The sequence below is a fragment of the Emydura macquarii genome, unplaced genomic scaffold (genome assembly GCF_026122565.2).
Source record: "Emydura macquarii macquarii isolate MOO-44397 ecotype Brisbane River unplaced genomic scaffold, CSIRO-AGI_Emac_v2 contig_3328, whole genome shotgun sequence".
Taxonomy (NCBI): domain Eukaryota; kingdom Metazoa; phylum Chordata; order Testudines; family Chelidae; genus Emydura; species Emydura macquarii.
The window spans coordinates 1,068,825-1,089,862 of NW_027133465.1; the positions used below are offsets into that span (position 1 = coordinate 1,068,825).

Sequence of the window (21,038 nt, forward strand, 5' to 3'; positions counted from 1 at the left end):
TACCCAATATAGAAATAAAATAGATGTACAATTTAAAGCTAACCTTACTTCAAAGAGACGCAGTGGTGATATCTTTTAATTCTTGATGGTCATTCAGATTTGCGTGTTTGCTTCAGCGCACTGTGTGATGTACTAATAGGATGAATGGCCCTTAGCCATACCTCAACAGCTATTCAAATCTAAAAAGACTTTCTTCCATATCATATTGCTCCTGCATTGACAGCTTCTTCACAAGACTAATGCGAAGAACAATTAGCTCTTTTGAATTGTGTCCTCCAAGCCATCTGCTTATTGCTCATCCCATATCATACAGTATGGCCTCCAGGCATAAGTTTCTATCTCAAGAGCAGCTGTTTTCATATTTAAAAAAAAAATCCACATACTGCCTTGTTCTTTTCAAGGGTAAGCCCTACATTTAAATGAATACACTGCAAGTACTGCCCCACAGTCCCCGATTCAATTATTACATTTCAGCACAGCTACAGTTTCACCAGAAGATGGGGGACCTGACCTTCCACTGGCGTAAATCAGAATAGCTCCATAGATTGGCTGATTTATGCAGCTGAGGATTTATGCATACCAGAACGTGTTATTCTTCTTAAATTCCAGTGCTGAGTTGTTATGTTCTGTTACTGCATTCTGTGTAACATGTTGTGTTCCACTCCTGAAGTCCTGAAGTATCTGCATTTTAGCAGCTATTGAAGTGATTCCTGCATCTAAAGGTTATGGAGTGCTTTGAGATAAAGCAGGCTGTATGAATGTCAGTGATTGTTATACCTCCCTGTTTCCAAAAGCTGTTTCATCTGCTGTTTCCAAGATACAGTTTTGCAGAAGATATGCAACCTTGTGAGAGCTCATTAACTAACTATCGTTGGGCCTGGTTAATGCTTAGAAAGGAGACCTGAAAGGAAAGCCAGGGTGGTGCAGTAACTGGTGCTGGTGATAGAATAGGTGCCATTCTCTGACCTGAGACAGCAATGCTGAACAGTGTGGTGTTAGGACACACCATGATGTCAGTAGTGCTATCTTCCAGGGAAAGACTTAAAACCACCTACTCGATGTGTTCTACATGTGCTCCACCCTGCATGACGCTGTGCATAGCCAGGAGTCTCTCAGCATCTTGCAGGAACCAAATGGGAAATTACATTCTGCTAAATAAAACAAATAAAATAAATTGTTGGAGGCACTTTCAGTTCTGTACTAGAACATGGTGGCATTTGGCTGCCAGCTTCCATATCAAAGACAACCAACTTTCAGCAGTTGGTAAAGCACATTTATTTTGTGTGTGTGACATTATAAAGTTCCCATCCAGTGTTCTGGGCACCATAAAAAATATTAAAACAATACAATTCAGTAGATCAAAAGACCACAAATGGACACATCACCAACAACTTCACACTTCAACAAATCAGACTACTCTCAGAACTTTCTAGAACAGAGAAAAACAGATATTCTATGTGACATCAAGACCCAATGACATGTTGATCCTCTCAGACAGAACGCTGGCCCTCCCTTTGTCCCCAGAGAAAGCTTACTTCTTGCAGCATGTTCTGAAGGTCAACAAATTTGGTCTCTGGTCGACCAGGCAGGACAGGAAGTGCGAAAGTCTGTATGTGCGACATAAGGCCAAAGTTTTATCTTTGCAGTAATTGTGGGCCCCTTTGAAATCATAGACATTAATCTGGGCTTGGAATTTGATCCATCATTTGTAAAATTTTGGAGTTCTGTGGATTCAAGGTTGTTCCTGTTAATGACCAAGAATCTGACCACTTCTCCCACATCTACACAAAGTGAGTCCACTGCCTCTGTGGATGTGGCAATCACCCATTTCCCTCATTGCCCTAGACCCCACAAAGTGTCCTGTATGGAGCTTCAGGCTTCATGTATGGGGAGAGGAAGAGCATCAGCAAGAGAATGGCTAGGAGTAGGGCAGTGGGGGTGTGCTCTGTCTCCCACCAAACCCCCGGGGGAATCATCTGATGAGTTAGTACAGAACTGACTCGAAACCCTCACTTGAACAGGGGCTGCTAGAACTGCTGAATCTCAGTCAACATGGCTTCACTGGAGCTGAAGTGGCAGGTGGCTGGGAAGAGCCACAGAAGTAGAGAGGCAGAGGCCTCTGGCAGAACCCAATGATCCACTCACGTCTCACCGATGACCAGTGAGTCAATGACAGAGCTAGGATTAGAGTCCAGGAACTCATGACTGTTAGCTGTATGCTCAGCCCACTAGACCACACTGCCTCTATCACCCTGTGCGTGGCTATTGTGTCATTTTCATTCACTTTTAACTTTATTTATTTGTGAACAAAACTTCTTCATATATTTAAAAAAACATTCCTCTTCATGGAGAGCTACATTCATGGCAAAGATATAATCCAAGGAGAATGAACTAATGGTATAATTATCCAAGCACAAGAAAGCGTTATATACATTTTCTTCCTTTTTGTTCATGCAGAACAGCTTAACTGATTCAGTTCCACTCTGGTCTGAGACTAAGCATGAGAAATATTTGCCCTATAAAAGAATAACTTAAGTTTGAATCTAGACTAACCTCGTCCCCTCCCAAGAATTTAGGGGAAACTAAAAGAGAAACTTCACAGTTTCCCCCCTGCTGTACTCCCTCCTGCAAGTTGTACCATGGAAAGGCACAATCTAGATCTCTGCTAGCATAATAAGATCTTTGACACACAGTTGAGCAGTTCTGATTTCATCCAGCAGAGAGCAGTGGTGGATATACGTACTAGCTAGCCTTCCCATTGTCATTTAAATAATGCAATGGAGTGGTTAAGTTTCCTGCAGCAAGCTAATTGCACTCCTCAACTACACAAAACCCTTGTCCTCCCATAATTAATTATGAATAAGAAAAGTTGATATGTTCCTTTGTTGTTTTTAATGAATTAATCCTTCATGAAAATCTTTTCCATGACATAATAACAAAAGGACATTTGTTCACTATCCTCATTATTGCAAATTCCGAGGTGCATAAACAACCTCTTATGGGAGGCTCTTTGTCTCTTTTGTCCAGGAATGTATTTCATTGCAGAGATGACACAGGAGTAGTAATACACTCAATTGCTGCACAGGAAGATAAGAGAGTCTAGATCATTATTACAAAAACTACAAAGGAAGGAGTTTTACTTTAATGCTAATTCTTACTCTAAAATCAAAGTTACAGTCCTATTCAATGGATTTTTCCACAGACTTAAAAAATAAGGGTTACCCTACTTAATCTACTCATTTGAAACATGGCTTAGATAAATCTATTTGACTAAATGAAGAAAGTCAATCTCTGTTTGATTGCTCACCCAAGGTGTTGGAAAGGAATCCATTATGTCACAACACTAGTAACTCAAGACTGTGCTCGTTTGATTAATAGCCAGCACATATAATGTATATTTAATAGGGTTGTGCTGAACAACCCAGATATAGCCCGAAATCTTCAGCATTTCACTAAACCTGGGTTGAGCTGACTCCTCTCTGAATTTAGATCTGAATTTACGTTTGTCACGAGCTTTGTAATAGTTTATGTGAACTGAGTTGATGGTCACTGCTCAGTGGGCAATTGTCTGCATCATCAAGGAAGACTCTGTCACACCACATTTTCTTTTATTTTGTGAGATTTCTCATGACAAATTTTTATTGGCATTCTATTGATATTTTTATCAAATTCATTTTTGAAATTTCCATTGATGGAAATCCTGGTTTTCAGTAAGAAAATGTGCTCCTTAGTAAACTCAAAATGTTGATGTGCATTTTGGTAAAAAACATTGCAAAAATCATGCAAAGTTGAAAATGGTTACATCTCAAATCCTGTAAAAATTTGTATAAGATAATTTTCACATTTTCAATCATCTCATCCATTATCCTTCAATATGATTGTCAAGCCATCTGGAGTAGTTCAGGAATGTGCATACCAATCTTCAGGGCAGACTGTGGAGAAACAAAACCCAAACAGGCTGAGAGTTCTATCCTTAGATTTCACCAAACAAACATCAAGGGTGAATTCCTCCAACAGCCTTAACATGGACTCATAGCCAGTCCTCTTGGGTATGCTGGTTTATCTTGCCACTCAGGTAGGACTACCTTTGTGACGGCCCCTTACACCAGAAATCACAACAATATCCAGGTTACTCCCAGTCCCAATGGACCGATCACTTACCCTAGGTCAATCGCATCTCAGATCTCAAACCAAAGCCAACACTTGTAGCTAAATGTGTAATAAACTAACTAAAGGTTTCTTAACTAAGGAAAAGAAATGAGAGCGTTATTTACAAAGTTACAGCAGGTGAGTATACCCACACAAATGAGTCTGAGTCTTAAGTTTCAAAAGATGATAGCAGCTGCTGTAATATGCAAGCTCTATATGGTCTTAAGGGCTAACCCAAGCTAAACTACTGGGGATCCCTTGCTTATGTTTAGAAGCCTTCATCCCTCAGAGTTGAAGCAGCAAAGAGATAACAATTTCTTGTTAGGGCTTTTTATTCCCTTTTCCCAGAGTTCAAGCTGATGGGATGAGTGTTCATGCACATCTCCTCTTCATGGGTTTAGGGGAGCAAGCAACAAAGTCTTTTATCCACTCATTTTCCACAGTGGTTCATTTGGTGTCTATGGATCTTCCTTTGCTGGGCAAGAGATGACACCTCCTGTAGTAAGCTAGTATTTCACACTTGTGAATTCTTCTCTCCTGACTGTGGAGGTGTACAGTTTCAGACAAATACTTTCATAGTCACAGATAAAACATTTCAAATATTACTTTATAATATAGGATACAAATATTGTAAGTGAGCTTAATGCATGCAGCAATTTACAAGAATTTCATGGAGTTTAAACTCTAAACATATTTTTATAACTCTAATACTTATTTTAACAATACTAACACACAGCTGAGCTAGACTGGTTTCCAGCTATGCATTTGTCAGTGTTCAGTAAGGCCTAGGGGCCTGGGCATAAGCTGGCACTGAATCACTGTGCTCAATTAGCCACGTAGAATATAGGGTGAGGTAAGTTTCTGCCACCTGTACCAGAACTAAAAGGAAGTAGAAGGTGTACTAAGTTAAAATAAGTGGCAAACCTCTCTAATTGCGAGAAATGTGGTATTGTCTATGCCACAAAAAACTATGCAAAGCCTCATTGAAACTCTGTGGAAACCCTGCAAATCTGTCAAGGAATTAGTCTTCATCTCTGGAGTCTAGGGAGGGAAATTTGCACTTGTTTCCCCCCCCCCCCGTACCCCTCCCCCCGCAAGTACTATAAATAATGACACAAAAGACTTTACTGATCCAGAGCATTTTGCAGTTCTGACCACATTTCTCCTCACTTATTCAGAATGCCCCGGTCAGTGCTGACGTTTACATTTAGGTTGAAGGGCTTTGTTTGCTGCTCTTAAATGCTCTTAATTATTGATAATTTTAAAGTGCTTAATTGTACAGCAACTGGAAAGTCTTCTATGAAGATAGTGTATATATATATATATATATATATATATATATTCAGATGTTGCTGAGTCTGTCTACTGAAAATACCACGAAAATCTTGTTAAACTATTCTTAAAGGCAAATATTAAAAAAGCAAAATAGAGAATGAAAAAATGCTCTATTCCAATAATATAAAAAGGCCTGATGTACTGTACAGTAGCCAGGCAAAAGCAAAGATAGAAGAGTAAAGCCCTAAACAAGTTCTTCTTTCCATAGTGTCTAGGGTGTTGTTATAGGATTTATATTACAGTAGCACGTAGGCATGTCCATCAAGATGAGGTACCATTGTAGTAGGCGCTGCATATATACACATTGAGAGACAGCCTTTTCCTGAAAAATGTACAGTCCAAATAGACAAGACAGACCAAAGGGTTGGGGTGGTAGGGAACTGAGGCACAAAGAGACTAAATAATTTATCCAAGGTTATACAGAGTCAGCAACTGAACCCAGATTGCCTACGTCCCAGTCTATACCACAAGACTATCCTTCCATTCTATTGTACTGAGTGAAAGCTACCTGTTTGTAAAGAGCAGTGCTTGTTATAACTCCCCAAAGGTACTTCAGCTCCTAACTTCCACTGAAATTGGAAGCTAGGAGCCTAAACACCACTGTGGATCTGGGCCATGGAGACTTGCCACGAACATCTCACATTTCCACTGACTTAAATACATCAATATTGACAGCTGTGTTGCCTTTTAGACCATGCTGCACTTCATCTGCATTGATCAAACTAATCTAGAGTAAATGAATGTAAGATACTATGGATCGCCTCTTCAAGGATAGATCCATGTGTCAAGATTCAATCTGGCAAAATGACATTTGAGGCAGACGTTGAACATCCTGAGAGCATAATTTCTCTTATCCTTATTCTCCAGGCTGGAGTCCTTAGGCTTCTTTGAATTGTCAGGTATGGAGGTCTTTTTAAACACCCTGGCCACTTCTAGAAGGAGGGACATACCATCGACCGATATCCTTAATTTAGCCACAGAACAGGTGACAGTTATCACTTCATAACCAAATACAGTAGGTGTTATAGCTTAGGAATTTATCTGTCACCTTCTGTTACAGGTCAGGCAGATATGGTTCTGCTGCTGAGGCTGATACACTGGACATGACTGCAGTTTTTGATGTGGTTGGCATTTTGTGTCATTTTCATTTTCAAATAGTTGTTATTTATCCCTCATGTTCAGTTAGCATGATAGGTATAGTTTCCCAATGTGCTGTCTCACTATTATTATATTTTTGTCAAGCACATTTTTTTTAAATATTCTCATTCCTCCAAGCTTTGTTCTCTTTCCATCAGCCAGCTCACCAGAGATCAATTGCGTTGGTATTTATAGACCAGTCGATATCAGTTGCATCCTCATTCGCAATACTGTTTTTGACTATTTTCTCTTGGCATGTAATATCCAGGTGTGATCTAAGATGTCTCATCTGGCCTAGGTAACAAGTCCATATCTCAGTTCCATATAATAGTGGGGAAAGCACCACTGCATGGTCTTTATGCAAAGAAAAATGCCATGTTACTTTCACATACTACTTCAAACATCAGCAAAATCTTGAACAAAGGTTGTATGTGGGGTGGGGTTATATGTGACCTTTACATCTGTAGAAGAGCATTGTTAATGAGGACACTTCCAAGATACATAAGTCATATTGTGCTCTTTAGCATTGTACTATTGACCCCAATGTTTGGTTCAATAAACTCTTTATTTGGCATGATCGGTGAGTAATATTGGTCTCTGCAATGCTGATTGTGAAGCCAGAGTTCATATAAACTGCTGCAGAATGAGAGGTAATTATCTACAGGTCTCGCTCTGAGTGGGCTACAAGTGGACAATGTGTACATCTCTAACAAGGGTCTTTGACACCTTTGTTGATGTAAGCAAATAAGCAAGACATCTCAGAGTCAGAGACCGGGTAAAGGAGGAAAGGGGCAAGGGTTGTTGGAGGAAGCTCATATGAGTTTTTCTCAGTCATTTTGAAAAAGTCAGCAAGAATCTGAGTGGTGGAGGAGCAGTTATAAAGAAAGGGGCAATATTTCTCAGGATTAATTTTGGAGACGCATTAGCTTCTCCATAGTTAGAGTTGCCACCAGCTTCCATTATATAGCTCCATTTTAGTCTTCCTCCTATAACTTTGGTTTGAAGAATTGGTCTGGTCTCAGAATTGCCTAAAGCTGCAAGAAAATGTTTTTGCAAAGATTGAACTAATCCTGTTCTCAGGGATTCCAGTCAGAGATGTGGGCATAAATGTGCTCTCCTTGATGTCATTGGGATTTTTTTTTTGGCCATCCGTTTAAGAAGGAACAAGATTAGGCACAATGTTCAATATTTACTAAAGTGGGCTCTAATTTCAATATTTGGGTGCTCAGTCTGAGACACCGTGGGCCTAAAATTCAGAGATACTCAGCACCCATAATTTCAGCTGAAGTTAAAGGGAGCTGCAGATGCTCAGGATCTCGAAAAAAATCAAGTCCTAGATGTCTGAAGCTGGGTGCCCCCCAAAAAATCAAGGCTCCTTGAGTTAGCAAGCACTTCTTAAAATGTTAGCCTAAATGTTTGTGAATATGTTGCTCTCTGTTGGCTGGTTAAAACTTAGAAAGAACATAAAGGCATTTCCACAGCTGACAGCTAAGAGAGATTGTTCTTTAGCTTAATAGGTGCCCTGCCTTTCTTTATTCTTGAGAAGAAGAATGTGTTTGTTCATTGTGTTAGCAATGTAAGATTATTCATTTCCTTGCTTTTAAGTGTATGGGTTTTGTAAATGATGTGAGTGACAACAATGTAGTTTCCTTAGCAACCTTAACTTGGTTTTTGAAACAATGTTTTTTGTGTTTGGAATAAGCATTGATTTGCACAGTCTCACAGAAGAAAAATGTCTTCAGGGAAACGTTGGCAGTGGTAAAGATTGCAATTCAGCCCTCTATCACTTATTCATCTCAGCGTGGTGTGAACTAAAAAGACCCCAAATCTGAAGCAAAATCCAGGTGAAACTGTCAATTTTTAGATAGTTTTGTCTGAGGTAATACAAAATACCTTTTCCAATCATTTCATCCCTTAACGTACATTGGTCCAGGCCTCTCTGAAATTTGGCCCAAGTTAGCAAGAAGATTTGAAATTGACTTGAGTTTCAGAACCTACTGAAACCCGTAGCCAGACAAATTTTGCCAGGCTTTGATTTTTTCATTATGAAAGTTTAGCATAGCTAATACCTTGACATTCCTTAAAAGGAAAGATAAGTTGCTAATTAATCTATCCTGTTCCCACTAAACTCAATTGACCACAGTAGTATGGGATGAGGCCATAAATTAATGCTTTAACTTTTAGAAGATTTTAAAATGTTGCATAAAAGGAGTAGATGCAAATGAATAGTAGGCACATTATGCAAAATGGAGCCTCAGAATTCATACGGGACAGGATGGACGGCTGTAATGCTTCTTAATGGAATTATAGTCATATATTAACTCCTCAGCCACCTGGTATATAATATGGAATAAAGGAAGTCATGACCATATGTTAATATAATTCCACTTGTCCATAGGAGTCATGTGTGCTGAAGTCATTCAATTTTCTCTTTTTCTCTTTACCACTAGTCCTGACCCTAGGAAAGATGAAACTCTGTGTTAAGGAGTGCAATTCTTAGTTCGTCATTTCATGAGTGGCATTAATTCCAATGCATATAGAATCTGCCTTGAACACAGTACTACACAACTTTTTTACAAAAAATTACAAAAGCTGTAGAGAGCTCTAAGAGCTATATATAATAGCAGAAGAAAAGAGAAATTGTGGTATTGGCAAAGGAGCTGAGATCTGAAATGAAATGGAGAATTTGTAAAGATGTTAGATACAGGAAGGTGGCTGCAGATATCATGATTTACCTGGTCAGTGCTTACATATGGTGAGGAGCATAGTACGCTGCTTCATATGGCAGGATATGTGAAGGAGAAAGATCTTTTATGGGCAGTATCGAGGTTATGTGAAGTCAGAGAGAGAGGAGGTTACTTAATGGTTCAGAAATGAGGAATCACATCACTGGTCAACCATTATAAAGTTGACCAAAACTGCCAAGTACTGAATGCATGCTGTTGCTCAGGTTACTGAGATTCTGCACCTGGAATCAAAACTTGGCTGTTGCTTCTGTTGATAATTATTATTTGTATTATTGTAACACCTAAGTACCCAGTCAGGGACCCATTATGTTAGGCGCTGTACCAGCAGAGAAGAAAAAGACAGTCACTGCCTCAAAGACCTTAAAAGCAGAGTATAAGACAAACTGAGAGGGGAGAACAAGGAAACAACGTGACAATATCGATCGGCATAATAGGAAGTGGTCTTAGTAAACCAGCAGCCTAACAATTGTCACATTTTTGCTGGGCATTCAAAGCAAAGAAAAGTTTTACTGGGGAAGATACTTAAAGAAATAGAGGCTCAGGTAATGTTCAGTGGGATTCCACTTGTCCCTGTAGGAGGAGAGCGAAGGCAAGACAAGATTACGACAATGGATATCTCAGACAGTGGTACTATAAGGAGGACTTTAGGTTGTTCAACCACTGGAAGGCATTCACCGACAGTTCTCATGGTTTGGATGCCACCTGAGTAGGTAGGAAATCAGATTTCTGGGATGGAGGTTAGCACAACTGATTAAAAGGGCTTTAAATTAGGAATTCAGGGGAGATGGTTGGGGGAAGCTCTTGTTATCTCCATGCTCGATTCTAATAATGAGCAAGGTGAAAATCAAGTAAAAGAGGATACAGCGATGGAAAAAGGAATGACAGAGGGTAGGAGAATGGACAAGAGAAAAGATAGTGCTAAAAACTGACAGTAACAGTCAGATAGGCAATACTGGCAATAAAATGAGTATACCTAATCGGTTGAGGAATCTGGGTGAAGCCAAGTAGAAACAACTAAAATGTTAATATACCAATGAAAAACTTTAGGGGGAAAATGAGAACTCCCGAAAGAAAAGCAGAGCTGAATCTTGCAGTGGAAATTAAAACCAATAGTAAAAGGTTCTTTATCCATATAAATAAAAAAGAAAACAAGGAAAGAAGAAGTTGGACTGCTAAGCACTGAGGATGGGGGATCTGGGGGTTACAGTGGATAAGAAGCTGGATATGAGTCAGCAGTGTGCCCTGGTTGCCAAGAAGGCTAATGGCATATTGGGCTGCATTAGTAGGAGCATTGCCAGCAGATCGAGGGAAGTGATTATTCCCCTCTAATCGGCATTGGTAAGGGAACATTTGGAGTATTGTGTCCAGTTTTGGGCCCCCCACTACAAAAAGGATGTGGACAAGTTGGAGAGAGTCCAGCGGAGGGCAACAAAAATGATTAGGGGGCTGGAGCACAAGACGTAAGAGGAGAGGCTGAGGGAACTAGGTTTGTTTAGCCTGCAGAAGAGAAGAATGAGGGGGGATTTGATAACAGCCTTTAACTACCTGAAAGGGGGTTCCAGGGAGGATGGAGCTAGGCTGTTCTCAGTGGTGGCAGACGACAGAACAAGGAGCAACAGTCTCAAGTTGCAGTTGGGGAGGTCTAGGTTGGACATTAGGAAAAAGTTTTTCACTAGGAGGGTGGTGAAGCACTGGAATGGGTTACCTGGGGAGGTGGTGGAATCTCCATCTTTAGAGGTTTTTAAGCTGCGGCTTGACAAAGCCCTGGCTGGGATTATTTAACTGAGGTTAGTCCTGCTTTGAGCAGGGGGTTGGACTAGATGACCTCCTGAGGTCCCTTCCAACTCTATGATTCTATGATTCTATGATGGGATAGAGAATAAAGTTAATGTAGATAGGGCCCAAAATCTAAACAAATACTTTGCCTTAGTTTTTAATAAATGTAATGAGGAACCTGGCAACAGTGGTAGGATGAGTAATGAGAATGAGGATATGGAAGTAAAAATTACCACGTCTGAGAGGAAAGCCAAACTCAGACAGTTTAATGGGGCCAAATCGGGGGAGCCCAGATAATCTCCATCCAAGAATATTAAAGGAACTGGCACATGAAATTGATAACACAAAATCATGGATTTTTAATGAATCCATAAATTCATGGCTCATACCCTATAACTGGAGAATTGCAAATATAATACCCATATTTAAGAAAGGAAAAGAAAGTAACCCGGGAAACTGCAGGCCCATTAGTTTCGCCTCAGTGCTGTGCAAAGTCTTAGAACAAATTTTGAAAGAGAGAATAGTTAAGGATCTAGAGGTAAACATTAATTATGATAAAATATAACATAATTTTACAAAAGATAGATTGGTCTGACACAATATGACATCTTTCTTAGAAAAGATAACTGATTTTCTAGACAAAGGAAATGCAATAGATCTAATTTACCTGGATTTCAGTAAAGCATTTGATACAGTTCCACATGGGAAATTATTAGTTAAATTGGAGAAGATGGGGATTAATATCAGAATTGAAAGGTGGGTAAGGAACTGGTTAAAAAGGGGACTACAACGTATCATGCTGAAAGGTGACTGTCAGGGAGGGAGGGAGGTTTCTAGTGGAGTTCCTCAGGGATCACATTGATCTTTGGACCAATCTGATTTAACATTTTCATTAATGACATTGGCATAAAAAATCGGAGTGCGCTAATTTGCAGATAACACAACGTTGGGAGGTATTGCCAATACAGAGGAGGACTGGAATATCATACAAGAAGATCTGGACGATCTTGAAAACTTGGAGTAGTAGAAATGGGATGAAATGTAATAATGCAAAGGGCAAGGTCATGCAATTAGGGATTTAATAACAAGGATTTGTGATATAAAATGGGGATGTATCCGCTGGAAGCAATAGAGAAGGAGAAAGATCTGGGAGTATTGGTCGATCACAGGGTGACTTTGAGCCACCAATGTGATGCTGCCATGAAAAAGGCTAATGCAATCTAAGGATACATCAGGCAAGATATTTTCAGTAGAGACAGGGAAGTCCTATTACCCTTATACCAGGCATTGGTAAGACCTCATCTAGAATACTGTCTGCAATTCTAGTCTCCCACGCTTAAGAAAGATTAATTCAAACTGGAACAGGTGCAGAGAGGGGCTACTAGGATGATCACAGGAATGGAGAACCTACCTGACAAGAGGAGACTTAATAAGCTTTGCTATCAGAGGAATGAAGTTCTGGAACAGCTTTTCAGAGGGTTTGAGTGGGGGCAAAAAACCTAAATTATTTTAAGACTGAGTTTGATAAGTTTGTGGAGGGGATAATCTGATGAGACTGCCTACAATGGCAGATGGTCCATCTACAACTTCTATTAGAATCCCTGGAGGAGTCAACAGTGTGCCCTGCTTGCCAAAAAGGCTAACGGCATATTGGGCTGCATTAGTAGGAGCATTGCCAGAAGATCAAGGGAAGTGACTATTCCCCTCTATTTGGCACTGGTGAGGCCTCATTTGGAGTATTGTGTCCAGTTTTGGGCCCCCCACTACAGAAAGGATGTGGACAACTTGGAGTGAGTCCAGCAGACGGCAACAAAAATGGTTAGGGCACATGATTTATGAGGAGAGGCTGAAGGAACTGGACTTATTTAGTCTGCTCTAGTGTAACACTCATGCATTGGAATAGACAGTATATTTTAATGTAAAATGAACTTTTCTGTATAAGCAGATGGAATTCTATGACTATATTTTACTGTGCACTGTCCCTTTATGATTTAGAAGTGCACCCTGGCCTGGAAATGTAACTCTACCTCCTTTTAAGGGTCTTGGGAGCCTCATTTATTTCTAGCATCGCAGCTATAAGACTATATGCTGAGAAATGCAGCACTGGAGTGTGGAAGGAGAATCCCCAATATCTGAGCAATGGCTACCAGAAACAATTTGTTATCAACTGCAGGGCAAAATGGTCATAGCATGAGAAGACGGAGACTACTTTTTTATGTGTGTATCTATTCTAGCAGGAATGGAATGGTGTCAGACTACTGCTAGGTATATGGACACCGACTCTGCATCGACCCAATATGGTCATGTTTGGGAACGTCACCACTTGGACTTCTCATCTGTGTCTTCAAAGTCTGATAACTTGCCACGCATTACTCTCTAAGCAATCATCTGGTCTTGTTAGCTGAATCTTGCCTTCTTATCATTTTCCCATTTCTATTGTATCCATTTTTTACATCTTTATTTAGGCCCCGATCCGGCAATCTGACCCATGTTGGTGCACCCATGCAGAAACCCATTGCAGTTATCTGGGTCCCCTGCAAGAACAGGATTTTATCCATGCAGATCACATTGCAGGATAGAAGCCTGAGGGCCTGATTCTCATTTACACTAAGCTCTCTTTACATCACCCTGACAGTGTAAAGTGGCCTTAAAGTGGACATAATCTGCATTTTTATCCATTTTAAGGCCCCACTACAATGCCAGGTGTAAATGACTAATCAAGGTGCAAGGCCATGATGCAATGTTTGACGATTCTATAACTGCCTAATATTGGGGAGACTTCTATCTTACATATATTATTTCTATGAGCTGTTTAATTCCAGAATGGTGGGAAAGAGCCCTAGTGTAAATGAGAATCAGATTCTTAGACTGTAAGAATTTCAGGGCATGGATTCCGTGTTCTGTTCTGTATGTTTGTAAAGTTGCCAGTACATTTCTGAGTCCTGTAAAATAGATAATAATAAATTATCTTAGAGTTCACTAGAACTTTGTACCGAATCCTAAATTATCCTGAGTATTCCTTCATAATTCACTGTTTATTGTGTGTGTTTGTGTTTTCTCTGACATGCGGGTCTGATTAATTGTTTCTTACAAAATACAGTGCAGTCATATACATGGCAGAGAATATATTTGTACTGTTGCTTACCTGTTGTTAGTACTCTTTTTCACAGTTTTTCTACAAGGGAAAAGAATTAAAGCTTGACGATAAAATCAGTGTTTCTTTGTTCTATGGGCAAATCAGAGTAACTGGTTTAGAGAGAGAAACAAAGAAGGTCTAAGGCAATTAAGAAAATTACAGCTTTGACTGTGTATGTGCTCAGAAATTGAGGAGAGAGGTAATATATTTGTTGTCAAGGCTTTATAGCACTTCAAAGTCACTGTTGCATTCTCTAATCATATATAATAAACAGGTAGTGGAATAACTCAGTATGGGGCTTGAGATTTTTGAGTCCTAGCACTGTACAGTAATGTTTATAAAGAGACTTTTTAGTAATGGAAAAGGCAATTAAGAAAGGCATCAATGAAGCTGGAGTTTTTAGCATATGGTTGAAACACAGGGAGTTGAGGAGGGGGAAGTTAAACCACTACGGGGCTGTTTAATATGGTTTTTAAATGATTAAACATTAATTGTTTTGTTCCTTTTTTCAAATTGTGTTTTACGTACTAGAGAAAGGTGGCATAAGCTCTTAAACCTGATTCTCCATTGCCATTCATCTTGTGAAGTCAGTTACACCGGTGTTCAATGCTACCACCTCTGTGACTGGAGAAATCTGAACGGATGGCATTTTACACTCTCCTTGCACAAATGTAAATGACCAATCTAGAGGCAAGATCATAATAAGCAACATGCAATGTTTGACAATTCTGTAACTACTTGTCTAAGACGAAGGGGACTTCTCTGCATAGGTTGTTTCTATCAGCTGGTTAACTAATGTCAGTGATATCACTTCATTATGTTGTCTGTGAGGAAATTATTAACGCTGTTTCCAGGCTCACGCATATAGAGTATGAAACCATTTGGGAATGAGTTGTTATGGCATGTTTGATGGAGCTGACACCATACTTAGGGACTAACCCTTGATTGTGTTGTTCCAGTTTGACAGCACTGGAAATCCATTGATTTCAGTGGAATAATACAGTGAGGAATCAGGGCCCTAGATGGTATAAAATTTGCCTTCAGTTGCAAAGGGCCTTAGCTTTGCACTAAATTACACAGTCTTCATAAGCCCATTGATTTCAGAGGAGTTGGTCCATGTGTAAATCAATCCTGCTTCTCTTATCACCTACACTGCAACTAGAGAAGAAGGGTAGTCCAGTGGTTGGGACGCTAACCTAGGATTTAGGAGACCTACATTCAATTCCGTGCTGTACCACAGACTTCCTGTGTGACCTTGAACAAATTGTTTAGTCTTTCTGTACCTCAGTTCCCCCTCTGACACTTCCCTATCTCACAAGGGCATTGTGAGGATTAAAACCCTGAAGATTGTGAGGTGATTAGATGTTATGGAATCATAGAATCATAGAATATTAGAGTTCGAAGGGCCCTCAGGAGGTCATCTACTCCAACCCCCTTCTCAAAGCAGGACTAACTTCAGCTAAATCATCCCAGCCAGGGCTTTGTCAAGCTGCAGCTCAAAAACCTCTAAAGATGGAGATTCCAGCACCTCCCTAGGTAACCCATTCCAGTGCTTCACCACCCTCCTAGTGAAAAGCTTTTTCCTAATGTCCAACCTAGACCTCCCCCACTACAACTTGAGACCATTGCTCCTTCTTCTGTCATCTACTACCATTGAGAACCGCCTAGCTCCATCCTCCCTGGAACCCCCCTTCAGATAGTTAAAGGCTGCTGTCAGATCCCCCCTCATTCTTCTATTTTGCAAACTAAACAAACCTGGTTCCCTCAGTCTCTCCTCATAGGTCTTGTGCTCCAGCCCCCTAATCATTTTTGTTGCCCTCCGCTGTACTCTCTTCAACTTCTCCACATCCTTTTTGTAGTGGGGGGCCCAAAACTGGACACAATACTCCAAATGTTGCCTCACAAATGCCGAATAGAGGGGAATAATCACTTCCTGCGATCTGCTGTCACTGCTCCTACTAATGCAGCCCAATATGCTATTAGCCTTCTTGGCAACCAGGGCACACTGCTGACTCATATCCAGCTTCTTATCCACTGTAACCCCCAGTCCTTTTCTGCAGAACTGCTGCCTAGCCCATTGGTCCCCAGTCTGTAGCTGTGCATGGGATTCTTCTGTCCTAAGTGGAGGACTCTGCACTTGTCCTTGTTGAACCTCATCAGATTTCTTTTGGCCCAATCCTCCAATTGGTCTAGGTCACTCTGTATCCTATCCCTACCTTCCAGGATATCTACCACTCCCCCTAGCTTAGTGTCATCTGCAAACTTGCTGAGGGTGCAATCTACCCCATCCTCCAGATTATTAATGAAGATGTTGAACAAAACCGGCCCCAGGACTGACCCCTGGGGCACTCCGTTTGTGACTGACTGCCAGCTAGACATGGAGCCATTGATCACTACCTGTTGAGCCCGATGATCTAGCCAGCTCTCTATCCACTTTATAGTCCATTCATCCAACCCATACTTCTTAACTTGCTGATAAGAATACTGTGGGAGACTGTATCAAAAGCTTTGCTGAAGTCAAGATATGTCACGTCCACCGCTTTCCCCACATCCACAGAGCCATGTGAGGGCGACATAAGCACTTAAGATAGTTGTGATAGGGCATGAGAGGACAATCAGGCCCATTTTGTCCACTGCAAGCAATGGACAACCACTGAGAAAATCTAAAAGCCAGATCCTCGCCTATTCCAGAGCTTTGCTAGTTGTAGCTGAGGAATGGGGGGAACAAGGGACATAGGTAGCTTTAACCACCATTGTTCTCCTCTGATCAACAGGGCTACCATGGACCAGTTCAGCCCCTTATACAATTTAGAGCAGCCCCAGGTCAGCTCTAAATTATACTTGGTTGCAACAGGCAGTTCAGCAGCAGACAATAGCCACAGTGCAACAGAGATCTGGCCACACCCCTTTACCCCCAAAACACCTCCAGCTGGCAGAATCCACTGGCTTTCTGGCTGTTTTATGCTACCAGAGAAGGGGCCTTAAGGATCTGGTTTTAATCAAGCTCAGGTTATTGGTGTCCACTGTAGCTACCTTCTGCTAACTGTTTGCTCCTCTACTTTGGTCATCAACCAGCTGTTTGATTGCTACTTTCTGATGACTGTCTAAATAGAAGAAGTTAATTATCTCAGTCCAGTTTTTAGTTCAGAGTTGTCCATCCTGAGTAAAAGCCCACCACAGTTGGCATTGTTTTTCATCCTTGTTGGCAGTTTCAGCAAGGTCAAAGATGGAAAGGGCATGGAGACTGAATATCCCTTTAATCCCCTGGGCAGGGATGAGGTACGCCGAGGGAGCAGTGTATATGGGAAGTTTGCACTGGTGCTTCTTGTGGGCTACCTTTTCTATGAATAACAAGGGACTTCACTATCCATGGATGATAATACAGCAACTTTCATGACTGTGAGGGTAATTAATTCTTGGAAAACTTTACCAAAGGATGGGGTGGATTCTCTCTCACTGGCATTCTTTTATATCAAGATTTGTTTTGGTTTTTTTTTTTTTTTTTTTTTTAAGGATTTGCTCTAGTTCTGGCAGGAATTATTTTGGGAGAAGTTCTATGGGTTGTGTTATGCAGGAAGTCAAACTAGATGCTCACAGTCATCCCTTCTGGCCTCAGAATCTGTGAATCTATGAATGAGAGGAAAGAGGTTGTTTTTATGATTAATGCACTGGATTAGAATTTAGGAGATCTAGTAGGTTCAGTTCTCACCTCTGTCAGAGACTCCCCATGTGACCAAGGGCAAGTAGTTTCTCTCTGTGCCTCAGTTCCCTATCTGTAGAAAGGTATCAGTTCACTTCCCTTCATCAGAAGAAGAGGAGGATAAATTAATTCATGTTTGTGCTATTACCATGAAGGGAGCTGTATGAGTAACTAGGCAGATAGCACTAAATATATTAATAAGATCTCTTTAAAAAAATCAGAATAATTAACTTCTTAATTTAAACATGAAAAAATCTTATGAAGAATGTTTTTACTATATAGTGTTCAACTAATAACTGAAGATCCAGCCAAAGTTCAGCAACTACCTGTTTTCACTGCAGGTGCAGAGCCTGAATTTCTGCAAGAGATGGAACATCATTAAGAAGTTTCAGTCTCTTTGTACATGGAGTGGAGTCACCAACCCACAGGTATGCCAATTATTTTATTATAGTTACCTGGAGTTAAAACAAAGTATTTTGCCATTATGATTACTATTTCTTCCAGAGATACTGCTCTCCAAGAAGAGTAAGCCATTGTCAACTCTCAAGTTTGCAGGCAGCTAGGACACTTCATGAACATGATGTAGTATATTCTGTATACCCAATGGTTAAATAAACAATCCTGTGTATCTGTCAACTTTTTTAAGTCATTATTATTTTGGTCTTCATTCCTTTCTTTTCCTTTGCATTTGTTTGTCTTCTGAGTTCAGGCACAGAATAATAATTATACTTGAGAAAACAAGTAATTTTCATTATGACAATTCTCTAGCTTACACTTGTAAGTTTTAGTTATGGTTTTAATAATTCGTTAAAAACAATTCTGTTCACTTGCCCTGTTTTCTGCATTTTCTTTATTACTAGGGACAGTTGCATAAAAATAGATTCTGTTTTTCTTATCCATTCACCTTCTACATTTACCCATACTTGTGAACATCGTCATTTAAGTTTGTCAGTTCCCCTTTGAAATATCTTTACAACAATACAGTACTTCTGACTACTTTTCTCTAGTTCCCCCTACATCCCGGTGGTGAAATACTGGCTGCACTGAAGCAAATGGGAGATTTGTCATTGACCTCTGTGGAGCCAGGATTTCACCCAGAGTCTACTGTTCATACTGCTGCTGGTGATGGTTAAATATCTTGCTGTTCAAGGAAAAGAAAACCCTATACAGTAGCGATGCAGCACATGGAAAATGCAGTTACCTCCCTTACCACAGCCAGTGAAACTTATGTCCACTGCACCAGCATGGCTGTATGTAATTTATGCTGTTGATCAGTGATCATCAGTGATCAGTGCTGTCCATGCAAGAGACAACTCAATGAGATGACGCAGAGATGGATGAGCAGGGGCTTTTTTAAATTGTAAAGGGACACTCTCCAGATAAATAGCATCCTTAAAGACACCTCTTATCTGTTTCTAATAATATTCTAGAGAATTAATTTCTCCTCACATGACAGTCTTAATTTTGCAATTTGTTTGCTGTTCAGCATTCTTTATATAGCGCCATCCCTGTACAAAGTGCAGCTCAGTATGTAAACTGTGCTAAACTGTCCTGCCTCAGAGATTTTGCCACTGGAAGGCACAGGAGGTACAGTGATATTTTAACACAGATTTATTCAGTCTTCTGTGAGTTTTTTAAGAGTGATCTTGTATCTGTCTGGAATATTCCTCTTCAAATTGTAGCCCACAGTGTTCCCATTTGGCTCATGACCCACTCTCATTTTCAGTCATCTTGTACAATTCCCTGGCAACCACAACCTCAGACAGACCATGCCTCTCAGGATGGAACAGTGCATGCTGGGAACCATATTATCTGTGGGCCGCACCTCCATGTTGAAAACAAAGAGAGTTGCAGTTTGCGCCATTTTCTGTAGAATTAGGAGTGACTGATAAGTTCCTGGTAAGTGGTACCACTTGGCTTCTCCTGCCATTGATGTTGGATTGGTTGCTGTCAGGATAACATACAAGTTACCATTAGAGGAGGGGAGTCACTTTCTAAAAGATGAAAGGCTCCATCTTGAATACTTGATTAGGTGCTAAAAAAACACTGTTCCACAGTCAGAAAGGAAGGCTTTTTAGGGTTTTTTTTTTTAAACAGCCTGCTGAAGAGAGGAAGTAACAGTAAAATTAAAAAATAGGGAAAAATAGGGAAGTTGACAGCAATGAACACAAATCAACCCATAGAAAATGCATAAATTGAGAAGGAAAGCTGAAGGTATCTATTAAAAATCTGTGACCAGTAGGATTAAGATAAAAAAGGAATTCTTCAAAGATACACAGTTCTAACCAGGGGACAGGTCTGATGTATAAGGATGGTAAAACTATCAGTCATTATGCAGAAAAGGCAGCACATTCAATACATGTTTCTGTTCTGTATTTGGAAAGAAGCAGGCTGATATATTCATATCTTACACTGATAGGGAAATAGTTTCTATGACATCAGTAAGTAGGGAGGATGTTAAACAGCTGCTATTAAAGTAAAAAATTTTAAAATTGGTCAGACTTGATAGTGTACACCCAAGAGTAATAAAAGAACTGGCTGAGGAGATTGCTGTATTATTAATGTTGGTTTTAAATAAATCTTTGGACACTGTCAGAGTTCCATGAGTGACGGTTCTTGGGTTACCCAAGACCCTGAGTCAACTTGTTACCCTCTGCCTCCATCATGAGGAAGTTTTGCCTGTGCTTAGCTGGATATCAATTCCCTAACACCACCAACCTTTCAGCCACTCATGCACTCTTCTCTGGGCGGTGCCAGCCCTATCTTTGCCTTGCATGTTAACAATGAGTGCACCCGAGTCCCTAAGTCCCTTTGAATCCTTCCCTTGTGATATCCAGCACTGAAACTGGCTACTCACAGAAATCCCAGATCCTCTGTCCCTAAGGAGCTAATTTTCCCCAGTTTACTAGTTCTATCTTAAATCCTCACTCCTATATAACACTCAACACTTGTAATAAACAAATCTCCCTTTATTTTAAGAAAGGATAGATATTTTACTAGAAACAAGAGAAAATGATGGAACCCAATAGTTACAATACAAAAAAAATCATAAAACATA

At 40.3% G+C, this 21,038-nt stretch overlaps 1 long non-coding RNA gene across 1 annotated transcript in view; it reads left to right on the forward strand.

Annotated features, from left to right (window-relative positions):
- Positions 1 to 18,616, forward strand: part of LOC137143473 (uncharacterized) — a 306,883-nt gene extending 288,267 nt beyond the window's left edge. The window contains exons 3-4 of the long non-coding RNA XR_010917168.1: positions 18,322 to 18,408; positions 18,485 to 18,616. This is a non-coding gene — a long non-coding RNA (uncharacterized lncRNA). The remainder of the gene's footprint in view (positions 1 to 18,321; positions 18,409 to 18,484) is intronic.
- The last annotated feature ends 2,422 nt before the right edge of the window (positions 18,617 to 21,038 follow it).